This window comes from Mesoplodon densirostris, chromosome 9, assembly GCF_025265405.1.
Source record: "Mesoplodon densirostris isolate mMesDen1 chromosome 9, mMesDen1 primary haplotype, whole genome shotgun sequence".
NCBI lineage: Eukaryota > Metazoa > Chordata > Mammalia > Artiodactyla > Ziphiidae > Mesoplodon > Mesoplodon densirostris.
In genome coordinates, this window is record NC_082669.1 from 33,084,829 (window position 1) to 33,097,373 (window position 12,545).

At 34.6% G+C, this 12,545-nt stretch overlaps 1 protein-coding gene across 1 annotated transcript in view; it reads right to left on the bottom strand.

The window, feature by feature from the left end:
- Positions 1–12,545, bottom strand: part of PCLO (piccolo presynaptic cytomatrix protein) — a 387,939-nt gene that overhangs the window by 367,529 nt on the left and 7,865 nt on the right.

Genomic DNA, 12,545 nt, shown 5'->3' on the forward strand with positions numbered 1-12,545 from the left:
CATTCTCTCTTACCTGAGTCACGATTCGAAATCCAATTTGTACTCCTCTTCCATTTACCTAAATGCTTCCTATGCTTTACACGATGACCCCTCTCCTTTACCACTTACTATTCCATTCTCCATTAAGGTCTGCCCCTTCTCAACTATTCCTACTATCGTTTGAAGCACAGCATTTAGACTCAAATAGATATTGCTTTATAAATATTTTTCCAATTATTTCCTCTCTTTTCCTATCCTCACATGGACTCTTAAAAAGAGCAATCACGGGCTTCCCTGGTGGAGCAGTGGTTGAGGGTCCGCCTGCCGATGCAGGGGACACGGGCTCATGCCCCGGTCCGGGAAGATCCCGCATGCCACGGAGCGGTTGGGCCCATGAGCCATGGCTGCTGAGCCTGCGCTTCCGGAGCCTGTGCTCCGCAACGGGAGAGGCCGCGGCGGTGAGGGGCCCGCGTACCACAAAAAAAAAAAAAAAGAGCAATCACTTCTTATGATTACTCTTACCTCTGTATTAGATACCAAGTAAATTTTAGATTATTTATTGATGAATTATTCTAAACTTGTTTCCTACTTCTCATCAAATTATCTCTAAGTTATCTATGTATTATTCTTATTCATATTATTTTGAATGCCACAGAGAATATAATTAAATAATATATATCAGATAATAACATATAATATTATAAAGAGAAACCCAAGCTGAAGTTTGATAACAGATTATGCTTTCTGCTATTCAAGGAATGCCCAACCCACATGACCTCCTCCACAAAGGCAGCTACTAGCTGACAGCAGTTTGGCTGCAGATGGCTCACTGCAGTTGACATCTGTATGCATATTAATGCACAATTTATTTTGGATAAAAACTAGACACTAGCATTCCTCAGAACTGTGATGACATGCTCAGCGACTTGATGAAACAGTTTTATTTAAGACAATCCATCCAGAATTTGAATGGATACCTTCTGAAACTGTGTGGATTACAATTTCTGCTGCATAACTCAGAAACCATTAACAAACCTTGTGAAATGTAACCTAAATCTGCACTTTTTTCTTCATAAAGCATAGTAATGTTCACCAAAGGCTAGAAACAACATTTGTAAATCTTCACAAAATAGGGTCAAATGATACAAGCATATCTGAATATGTGTCAGTACAGTCCAACCAAAAAAATTGCCACTTTAATCAATTTACAAAATAATTACAGTACAAAGACATGAAAATATTATTTGTATTTTACTACAGCAACACAGAAGACCCTAAATCAGTAAACTGAACTTACATATATATTAACACTTCTGACTGCCTCTCACATGGTGAATTCAAACTTTTAGATCTCAAATGATTAACACGCCTTGAGCTATCACATAATTTTGTAGCCTGCGATCCAACAGTTTCAATTAGGCAATGTTTGTGCAATTATTTAAACAACTTATTGATTGTCCTATTATTTCACTTACAAGTGAAAAAAATTACATTAGTGAAAAGACTCAAAGGGCTCATAAACTTTGTGAACTCATTATATATGCTGAAATTTAAATATCTTTAATTTGATCAGATAGTAATTGGAATTAAGACAATCACTTGTATGTTAACTTGGAAAGGAAAGAAATGCTTTTAAAAATACATACATGAGGGACTTCCCTGGCGGTCCACTGGTTAAGACTGTGTTCCCACTGCACGGAGCTTGTGTAAAAATACAGTTTCATAAGGGATTTTGGCCTCTTTCAGCTTTCTGTGAATGGGAGCCGCCTATAATTTATTCAAATCTTAAATAGTTTTACGTATGTGCATTTTCAAGAATGTATTTAAGGAAAATCTGACTTTAAAATTACACTTAATCAGCTTTATTTTCACCTTTTTTTCACAAATCCTAGCCACATTTTTCATTACCATTGATTTCCTTCTGACCATTTTTTAAAATCCTTCCTCTTTCAAGTTAAAAAACACACAGATCTACATATTAAAATTTCTCCCAACAAATACAATTATAGTTACATGTTCACATGATGAAGCCTGCCACTGACTTCTTTGAATTCTTTTACCCAAGTAGAAATCTGATCCGAAGGTTTGTTTGATGAATTCTACTGAAGTTTGATTTTCCTGAATAAATGACAGAAATGTCTTATTTGTTTTGCCAACTGATTTAAAAATCTTTATTTTTGATTAGATAGAAGAAAAGAATAGAAAGGTAGTTTACTGTTTTATATTCAGGTAAGAATGTATCTCATCTATGTGGTGTTTATTTTCTATTTTACAAACAAGATTCCATCTGCATTTGCTACTGACTCTCCCTCTAAACTCTGAGTTCTATTCTTAACAGTGAGAAAAGTTATCAACTTCATTATCTCTATTTTCAAAATCTAACAGAGTGGCTGGCTCATAGTAGGAGCTCGTGGCTTTCTAAAGAACAAAAATGAGCTCAGCAATATAAATAAGGCTTTGGTTTGAGCAAGAGTTAGTAGAAAGGTATAAAGTCAGTGCTCTTAGACCTCAATTTTTTACACTAAATTTCAAAAATAAACTCCTGCCAAGAAGGTTAATTTCTTTTTTTTTAATTTAAGTATAGTTGATTTACAATGTTGTGTTAGTTTCAGGTGTTCAGCAAACTGATTGAGATATATTGATATAGATACATATTAGATATACATATATGTATACACACATATATTTTTTTTCAGATTCTTTTCTATTATAGGTTATTACAAGATATTAAATACAGTTCCCTGTGCTATACAGTAGGTCCTTGTTGTTTATGTATTTTATATATAGTAGTGTGCACCTGTTAACCCCGAATTCTCAATTTATCCCTCTCCCCACCTTTCCCTTTTGGTAATCATAAGCATGTTCTCTATGTCTGTGAGTCTCTAGAAGGTTGATTTCTTGTAACTTTAAGAATATGTAAAATTCTCTCTCTCTCTCTCTCTCTCACACACACACACACACACACACAGTCTTTCTGTAACCTAGAAATGATTGGTTTAAAAACAAATGTGCTCTCTTATTTTAAAAAGTTGCTAGCTTCTTGAATGGGATTCATTGCTAAGTAATTCTGTGACCTTGCAAATTCTTACCCTCGGTTTCTCAGTGACAAACGGAGTTAACAATGATGGCACCATCCCTACTTATTAGAATTTTTATACAGATTAATAATAAATACAAATATTTATTCATGTCAATTTCAAAGCACTTCCACTTATACTCCCAAATGTAATTTTTAGTATATGACAAGTCTCACAAATAAGGAAAATAAATACTCAGAAAAATTAAAATGACCTGACCGAATTACAGTAAGAGTGAAGTAAGAAGACAGGCAAGAAACATTGTTTATCGTGAAGTTATTGCTTCTCTATCAAAGGTAACTAGAACTACTGTTGATTGAATTCAGAGGAATATCAGCAAGACTATTTATGTGTAAAGGGCAGAGCTAGGACTACAACCCAGATCTTTATATAACTTACTGATGCTTTTGATATTGGCATTACTTTAAGGAAGATATATAAACTTCTAATAGATTATTTACATCTTTGTCTTCAACGTAGTACTTTTGAAATGTTTGTAAGTAAGAGCCCAGTTTTACCTAAGCTAATTAAGATATGGAACACGGGAGAGTGTTTGGTATGTGTGATTTCTCAAGGGATGTGAACAATGAGCAAGTTAACCCATCACTGTATTAAGTTTACTGATCCAATAAATGATTCTGTTAGTTGTGGGTATCTGCTTTCACAGCAGAACATCTGTTCTTACTAAGCTATACAGATCATCAGACTAGCTGCAATAATATGTAGCAACACTTACAGACATTACAAAAAGCTGGATATGCAGAAAGACACCTGAAACATCTAGTTATTTAAAAGCTGAAAGTGGAAAAAAGCTTTGGTTCTAATGATTAAACTTATGGGTAGAGCATGAGGAATATATATTTATTTTATATGTGCAACATCCAAGTAATGAGGAAAATTCTTCAAATTAGACCTCATGGAAAATGAGTTAAACAAACATGGCGTTCATGAACACATTTAAGTAATAAGGATTTTTAAATGATTACTTCTAGTCCTCTAAATTCATGAGAAAATTATTTTAAATAAATAAATAAATTTTGTTATACTCAGGGTATTTTTGTTTTAAATACTATGAAGGATACCTAAGGATTATTAGAGAATAACAAAACAAACAAAAACAAAACAAACCCAGAATATTCTTTGTCTTCTAAAAACTTTATGTTTAGAATCAAGGGACTTTATTTCTCTTTACTGGTTTCATATAAAAATGGTGCCAGTTAAAGTATACATGCCTCTGACAAGCAAAGAACAAATGAAAAAACTGACCAAATTTGGCATTACAGGCATAAGGCATTTCAAATCATTACTATTATCTAGAACCAAAAATTCCTGGCATTTCACCAAGTAGAATGCCAAAGCTAAAGATGTGAAAATCGAGACTCTAATTTACCCATTCCTTCATATCATATAAATTGTTTAATCAATCATGTAATGAATGAGAATTTTTTAAATTACTCAAGTGTTAATTATAAGATGAATTTCCAAATACTGTATGCTAACACATATATATGGAATCTAAAAAAAAAAAAAAATGGTTCTGATGAACCTAGGGGCAGAACAGGAATAATGACACAGATGTAGAGAATGGACTTGAGGACACGGGGAGGTGGAAGGGTAAGCTACGACGAAGTGAGAGAGTGGCATGGACACATATACACTACCAAATGTAAAATAGATAGCTAGTGGGAAGCAGCCATATAGCACAGGGAGATCAGCTCGGTGCTTTGTGACCACCTAGAGGGGTGGGATAGGGAGGGTGGGAGGGAGACGCAAGAGGGAGGAGATATGGGGATATATGTATATGTATGGCTGATTCACTGTTATACAGCAGAAACTAACACAACATTGTAAAGCAATTATACTCCAAAAAAGATGTTTAAAAAATAATAATAATAATAAAGCGAAGGAAAATTTTTAAGAAACAAAAACAAACAAGCAAAAAAAAAATAAGACGAATTTCCAAGGTTAAAAAAATAGCACAAAAAGGTTTGACATTAAAAGTAAAAGCCTCTCTCTCAGGCACCAAGCTTGCATCTTCAGAATCAATCAGTGTTAACTTTTGCTGTGACTTTTTCTAGTGGCTGCCATTATAACATCAAATAATAAGTTTTGATTTATAAATTTAAGATACTATGTATTTTCTCCTTCTATAAAAGCAACATTTTTTCAAAAAACAACCTTATATTATTATGTTTTAGGGTTGTCTTAAGCAATATCCAAGAAATGATATTGATGTATTAAATATTTTAACACACAGTTAAATAATGTATAACTTTTTCAGTTTGATTTGTGTATCATCTAATATCATCTCACATTCCACTACTATTATGCAATCACATTTTGGAAAAAAATGACATAATGTCTTTTTAGTTTTCTTCATTTCTGGGGCATAATCAACTACTCCATCCCACTCTTTTCATTTTCCATTTTAATAGAGGAACTCCTACAGTGATTGTGATATATACATACATATACCTACATACACATTTATATATGTATACATACACTTATAGAGTGCCAATGATTTTTATGGACCCTTAAGTGTGAAAAAAAATTCTTAAGCTGCCCTCACACTCCCTCTTGATCTCTTGCCTGGATAGAGGATTCATCTAATCACAATCTCTATAAATTTAAAGAAATTGGTCCCTCTCGGCTGTCTTCTGTGTTGACACCTGCCTGATTTCTCATCTTTTTGTAGATGCTAATTTTTTTCTCTATGGACGTCTTCCAATTTTTCTCCTTACCCTTGGAAATCAGACTATTTTACCAGGATGTATCTATGAGATGTTTTACTAATCTTGCTTGATCCATTGGTGGATCAAAACCTGAAGACTTACATTTTCTTTCTTCTAGAGCTTGACTCCATAGCCTTGACTCATTTCTCTCTGGAACTCCTATTAGAGCTCTTAGATATAATTTCCATGATTTTTAATATCTCTCTTAAAGCCCCAGAACTCCCAGAGTCCCAAGGGAGCCCCAGAATTTCAGATGACCACACCCCCAAAATGTCTACAACTCCATGGACAAGAGTTTAGAAAGAGCTCCCTATGCTGGAGTAAAATGCTCATTCCCCAGCCTCCACATCACCACAGGAAGGAGTAAAGAGGGGCATCTCAGAATTGTGCACATTCCTGGGTACATCCCACTCTTTCCTTTCTTAGCCCCCCTCGAGCTCCCAGCCTCAGAACTATACAAATTAGACTTTTAGTCACCACTAAAAATTCCAGATTCCCAAGTCATCCCTCAACTCCCAGACTCCAATCCCCCAATTAGAGGGAGTGAGGGGACCCTACCACCACATCACCAACCCTCCCTTGGTCTGTGCTATAACCTTCTACTTCATTTTTCTCCATAACACTTATTACCATCTGTCACACTATACGTTTTATTTATTTGCCACTCTTACTAGAATACACGTCGCACGAGGGAAGAATTTTTGGCTACTTTGTTCACTTTTACAACTAGGACAGTCCAGAAACATGCCTGAAACATAGTAGGTGCTCAGTTAAATAGCTGGATAATTTGCTCTACAAGCTGGGAAAATTCTGGGTCTTGCTTTTCCAGAACATCAACCAGGCCCATTTTTACCCTCAATCAGCCCGCTGAAATTTGAGTGTACTAATTATTGATGAAATACCCTCTCTTAAGTATTTCTCAGGAATAATAAGAATTTTATAAGTTCTTTATAATTCCTGAATGAACTCCTTCCTGTGAGGTCAGGTGTTTTGTTTTGTCTTTCACTAGTTTATCTATGTCCTTCATGTGGTATGATTGCTAAAATGTCAAGTGAGTCTCTTCAAACCATTCATTTACAGTGAATGTCTCCATTATTTACAATGGGTAATCAACAGAGGTTTTTCTGTATTTCTGGACAGTTCTGCTTCCGCATTAGTCCTCTTCTTTGAATGAGAGGACGTAGGATGGCAGAGGGTGAGTGTCCAAAGTAAGAACAGCTTTACTAGGAGGGTAACAGATTTAGTAAATTTGACTCCTTTAGTGTTTTGTTTCCTCCTTTAAATCACTCTGTTGTGGGAGAGGAGCATTACTTCTCATTTTCTTTTGAAAGCCCTACTTTTCTAATGAGGGCCCTTCCTCAGGCAGTTCATCCCTTCATTTGGAGAATTCTTTGGATTTAGCCTAAGCAGAAGAATATAAAGCCTCTTCCTACCCACTGTCTTCCACTAGAGATTAGGAAAGAGTCCACTTGTCCTGCTTGTTCCTCCTGTAGTTCTGTAATTTATTACTTGATCACTACCTACAACCCACTGTTGTTGTCTGTATTTGTGGATGCTAAGCTCAGAGCTTCACTGAGGCTCCATCAGGAAGCCACCTGATAGTGGTTTCTTTAGCTCTGTTTCTGTCACCACCTTTCCATTTACTTTCTATCTTCTAGGAATTCTTCAACCTGCCAATTTATGGTATTGGTGGTCTTGCCCGAACTACTACACTTTTTTTTAATGAGTACTTTTTATTATTGTTTTTATTTATTCATTTATTTTTTAACTGAGGTACACAGAACTACTATACTTTCCATCTTTTAAAACTGGGACCTCTAGAGAGGAGGTGAACGCATATGTGCTCAGTCCTCCTTTTTAAAAAGAACCGTATTGCTGTCTCTGCTTAGAATTTGGGTGACAAATCACCTTTGTGCTAAAACAGCAAGCAACTAAAAAGAGAATATTTCTTTTTCTAAAAGTTCTTTCTGCTACTCCATCATCAGGAATGTCTTACTGGCTTTCTTCCTCCACAGGTTCCAGCCTCGTGACATTTGGCATATCTCTACTCTTTTCTTAACAGATTTTTCCCCCTCAGTTTCTCCTCCTAGAAGTAGCAGGCTGATCCACCTAAAAGAGGTGGTCAGTTAAGTCATTTTGCCAACCTGAAAAATTTCAGTCATTTTTTGTTTGTTCTTTAATAAGTTGAGAGAGTGTATATGGAAGTCTAAGTGTGTTTGTTTTTTATTTTTATTTTTTAGCTCCTGAGAGATGGCCATGTTTTTGTTAAATAAAACATCTAGTTTCAGCCAAGATTAATATATGGGCCATCATGATCGAAATAATATGAGGAAAAAGAAAAAAACACCCAACTAAATCCACTTTTATCACTAACATTTGGTTCGTTATTAACAGTCTAAAAAATGACAAGTCATTTCATATATTACAAAATTTCCTAAGAACCAGGAGAATTATCACACATTAGGAATAAGTCTTTAAATCTCTCCTTAAACCTACCTGGTCCCAGCCTAGACATCGAAGAGATAAAGTAAATCAACAACAACAAGAACAACAACAAGAAACACTGTAGTTACTAACTGTAAAGCAAATGTTCAGTTTCTGTGTCAGAAAGCAAACCCAAAGAGTGAACCTGTGTTGCTGAGATTAACTCCATTAATGGACTAGCAAGAAGAGATACAGCTATAAAGTCTAGGCTTGGAGCCAGTGGATTCTTAAAGTTTATCTGAACAGCACACATCTTGACAACTACCAGAGAGGACACTTAAACATCATCCCCTTCACACAAATATTTGGGTTATCTAAGGTATGAGTGTGTTTGTGTGTATATGTATGTGTACAGGTGTGTATATGTGTGTCAGGTGGGCAGAGGTGGGAGAGAGCTGGCAAATTTAATTAAGGAAGTAAAAGTCCCCTTTCCTAAAGCTTGTGTCTGGGTGTTGATACCTCTTCAGTCCTTCTCCTCAGACCTAGTAGTCATTTAAGAGCCAGGATGTTCAAAGCAAATATAGTCATAATTCTGCTTTGGTAACAAAAATATATCAGAGAAATTCTCCTGATCTTTTCAAGGAGTGATACAAGAGACCAGGATTTTATTTTTATTTTTATTTTATTTTTACCCAATAGGCTGTAAAAGTAATAATATAGAGAATAACTTGCATATAAACTCAAACTTGAAAATAATAAATTCATGTAAATTAAAGTAGTATAGAATGTCTAGTCTCTGGTGCTGTCCTGCATGGTAAAACTGTTTATTCAATCTGAGTATTTTTGGACAATTTGACCCATAAGATTACATTTTTCCTTATGGGAAAAAAATGAGAATTAAAATGAAATGTTACAATTAATACTGTAGATCAAATGGCTCTTGATTGCTATCTCAGAACCCAACAACTTATGATATTGTATCTATGTAGAAAACAATTTGAGAGTAAGCTGTCAAAGTCAACTCTGTTTAAAATATTAACATTATCTATGACACATCATATTACAACTTCAAAAAACTTCGTATATTGAAAAATACCTTATCATACAAATGTTCAGCTAATCCTCCTAAAAACCCAAAGTGTTTAACAGAGAACATGTTATTTCCATTGTTTATATGGTATCACTGTTACAGAAAATGTAAATGACTTGCCCAAGCTCATCTCGTTAATAACGGGGATGCTTTTTTTTTTAGCCATTGAGACCCTCTACCTGCCCCCACATTCCCAACTCCTGTCAAGTGTGTCCAAATTCTTATCATTCTTCACATTCCCAGCTTAAATACTTCTATTTCCATGAAGATAGTTGTCATACCCCCCAAAGATAGTGATGACTTCTTCATTTGATCTCATAGCACTTTCTCTCTTCTTACCACGAGTAAATGGATTTGGAATCAGAAGATTTAGCTTGGGTTCTGATTATTTACTATCAGGATGATCCTAACATAGTAACCACTTGAACACCAATTTTTTCCGAACAGAGAAAACAGAATACATGACCACAGAATTATTTGGAAATTTAATTTTGAAAAAACAAATAAGAAGGAACTATGTGAACTGTAAAGACCTATACAGAGTTACTTTTCGTACATATCTATTTTTTCCTTTCTTATTTACAACTTTTATTTCTCCAGTTTTCTGGTAGAAGGAAGACTCCACAGCTAACACATACTTGATTCTATCAAAATACTTGATGGTGCTTCGCAACTTGGCATGATACACATTTGTAAAATGAATGAAGGATTGAAGGTATGATTACAATAAACAAGGTAAGTTTCATAAAGCAGAATGCTCACTGCTACCGACTAAATGTGGAAGACCTAAATCTGACTTAAACTTTTCTCCAATCTCATTGCGCATTTCTTTGCCACCACTTCAGGCAACCTAGATTTATGCCTGATTCCTAAATATACCCTGTATTATTCTGGCTCTCGGTCTTAGGCTAAATCATTACCCCCTTTCATGTTCTTTATCTGTTGAAATAATATCCATCACTAAATACCTAGCACAAATGCCATTTTCTCCATGAAGCTTTCCTTATCTCACCCACTGGGAATGGCACTTCCTACTTGGAAGTTCATAATGTTTGCTCATGTCTCTCACAGCTTTTATCATTTGACCACATATTTCCTTGTGTGTGTATGATCTAACCTAGTACATTTGGACATGTTAAGATCAGCATTATGTTTTACTTATCTTTATAGTCTACCAAACGTGTAGTAAAATGTCTTCCACATTGTAGGTACTCAAATAATATACGTGGCTTGAAGGTCCAACTACAGGTTTCTGCCTTATAAATTGCCACAAAAACATGACAAACATTTTATTAAAAGATCATCTACTGTTTGAAGTCATTATTACTACACATTCCTATCAAGATGGTATACTATGGACAGAAACACATCTTTATCAGAATTTATATATACACACACACACACACACAATATGGAATATTACTCAGCTGTAAGAAAGAATGAAATTTTGCCATTTGCAACAACATGGATGGACTTGGAGGGCACTATGCTAAGTGAAATAAGTCAGACAAAGAAAGGCAAATACTGTATGATATTACTTATACATGGAATCTAAAAAATACAAGAAACTAGGGGCTACAACAAAAAAGAAGCAGACACACAAATGTAGAGAACAAACTAGTGGTTACCAGTTGGGAGAAAAAAGGGGAAAGGGGCAGCATCTGGGTAAGGGATTAAGAGGTACAAAACTATAAAATATGCCACAAGGATATATTGTACAACATGGGGAATATAGCAAATATTTTATAATAACTATAAATGGAATATAACCTTTAAAAATTGTGAATCACTATTGTACACTTGTAACATATAATTTTATACCTCAACTATACTTCAATGAAAAAATTAAAAGATAAAAAAAGAATGTGGAAAAAAGTTTAAGATATGAAAAAAAGCTACAAATATATAAACCAACTATTTATAATCTGATTTCCTCCATAACTTAAATGTTCTTATTAATTGCAATTTTATCATTAAAGTATGGCTTATCTAAAAAGTTAAAGTACTCAATATGACTTTTGGTAAAAAGAGTAAAAGATACTTCAGCAAAAAAACAGAGGTTGACATATTTTAAACGGACATCATTTTCAACTTTCATCACAGTAAGTATCCAAACTAACATAACAGCTACCAATAATTATCACTGTTGTTTTTATCAGAACATAGATTTCATTTATAACAAGGGTACACAAGTCTCCTCTCTCACGGATATTTAAATGACATAATCCTTCATTGCCTGCTGCCTTCATTCCTCTTGTGCATTATGTGCACATAATGCACACAAAGCCCACTAACAGCTGTTCTCTAGATGGACTTCTGTGCCTTCTCATCGGGTAGGGGCTATTGCATTTCTTTTAAAAATGTATTCTTTCAAACCCTAAGCCCTTTTATTCTCACTTATTTTATATTATTGTACCATCTTCACTGTATTATTTCTTAACTCCAGAGAATTTCTAAGTTCTGCAGTTTTATGTTTTCTGTCCCTTCCCCCTGAACGTCCCCAAATCTCTACCTATTAAAATGCTATTTTATTCAGGGACTTTAAGCACTGAGTTGACATTAACTGACCTGCTGAGAATAACTTTTCTATCCTGAATCAGAGTAAACAACCTTGAACTCATTTGTGTCACAACTGGCCCCTTCATGATTCAGTCTGCCAGGAAGGCTTACCCAAAGACTTGGAATTATAAACTGTGATCCTTCTAAGAAGACACCCATAAAGTTGAACCTGTTCTAATGACTTCATTTTTTTGAAGTGACTTACGCTGTTATGAATGACTCTCAACTAATGAGGGAAGCATGCTCTCATAGTGTATAGCAAAATCACTGGCAGGAAAAGGGGATGTGCAGTTTGAAAGAATGTATTCAATTTCGTATCAAAATTGTATTTAGAATCTGAAAACACTGTCCACTTTTTTTCCCAGCATAAATAGGATCCCATTTAAGAATATCATATCAAGAGTATCATGGTAGGTAGGAGCATGAATTTAAAAGTTAATGTAAAAATTAATATAATGTAATAATAGTGTGGATTTTACCCATAGAATGCAATGAGTAAAAGCTCAGCATCTATCAATCAATTCATACTTCCTTTATGTGCCAAATTTATCAGAAATTGTAGCAATATTTTGGAGAAATATTATTGGAGAAAATGTTGAAAAACTCTAATTTACATTTGGCAGAGAAGAAAAAGAGGAAAGTAGGAAGGAAGGAGGGAAAGAAGAAAAGAACCAGAGAAAA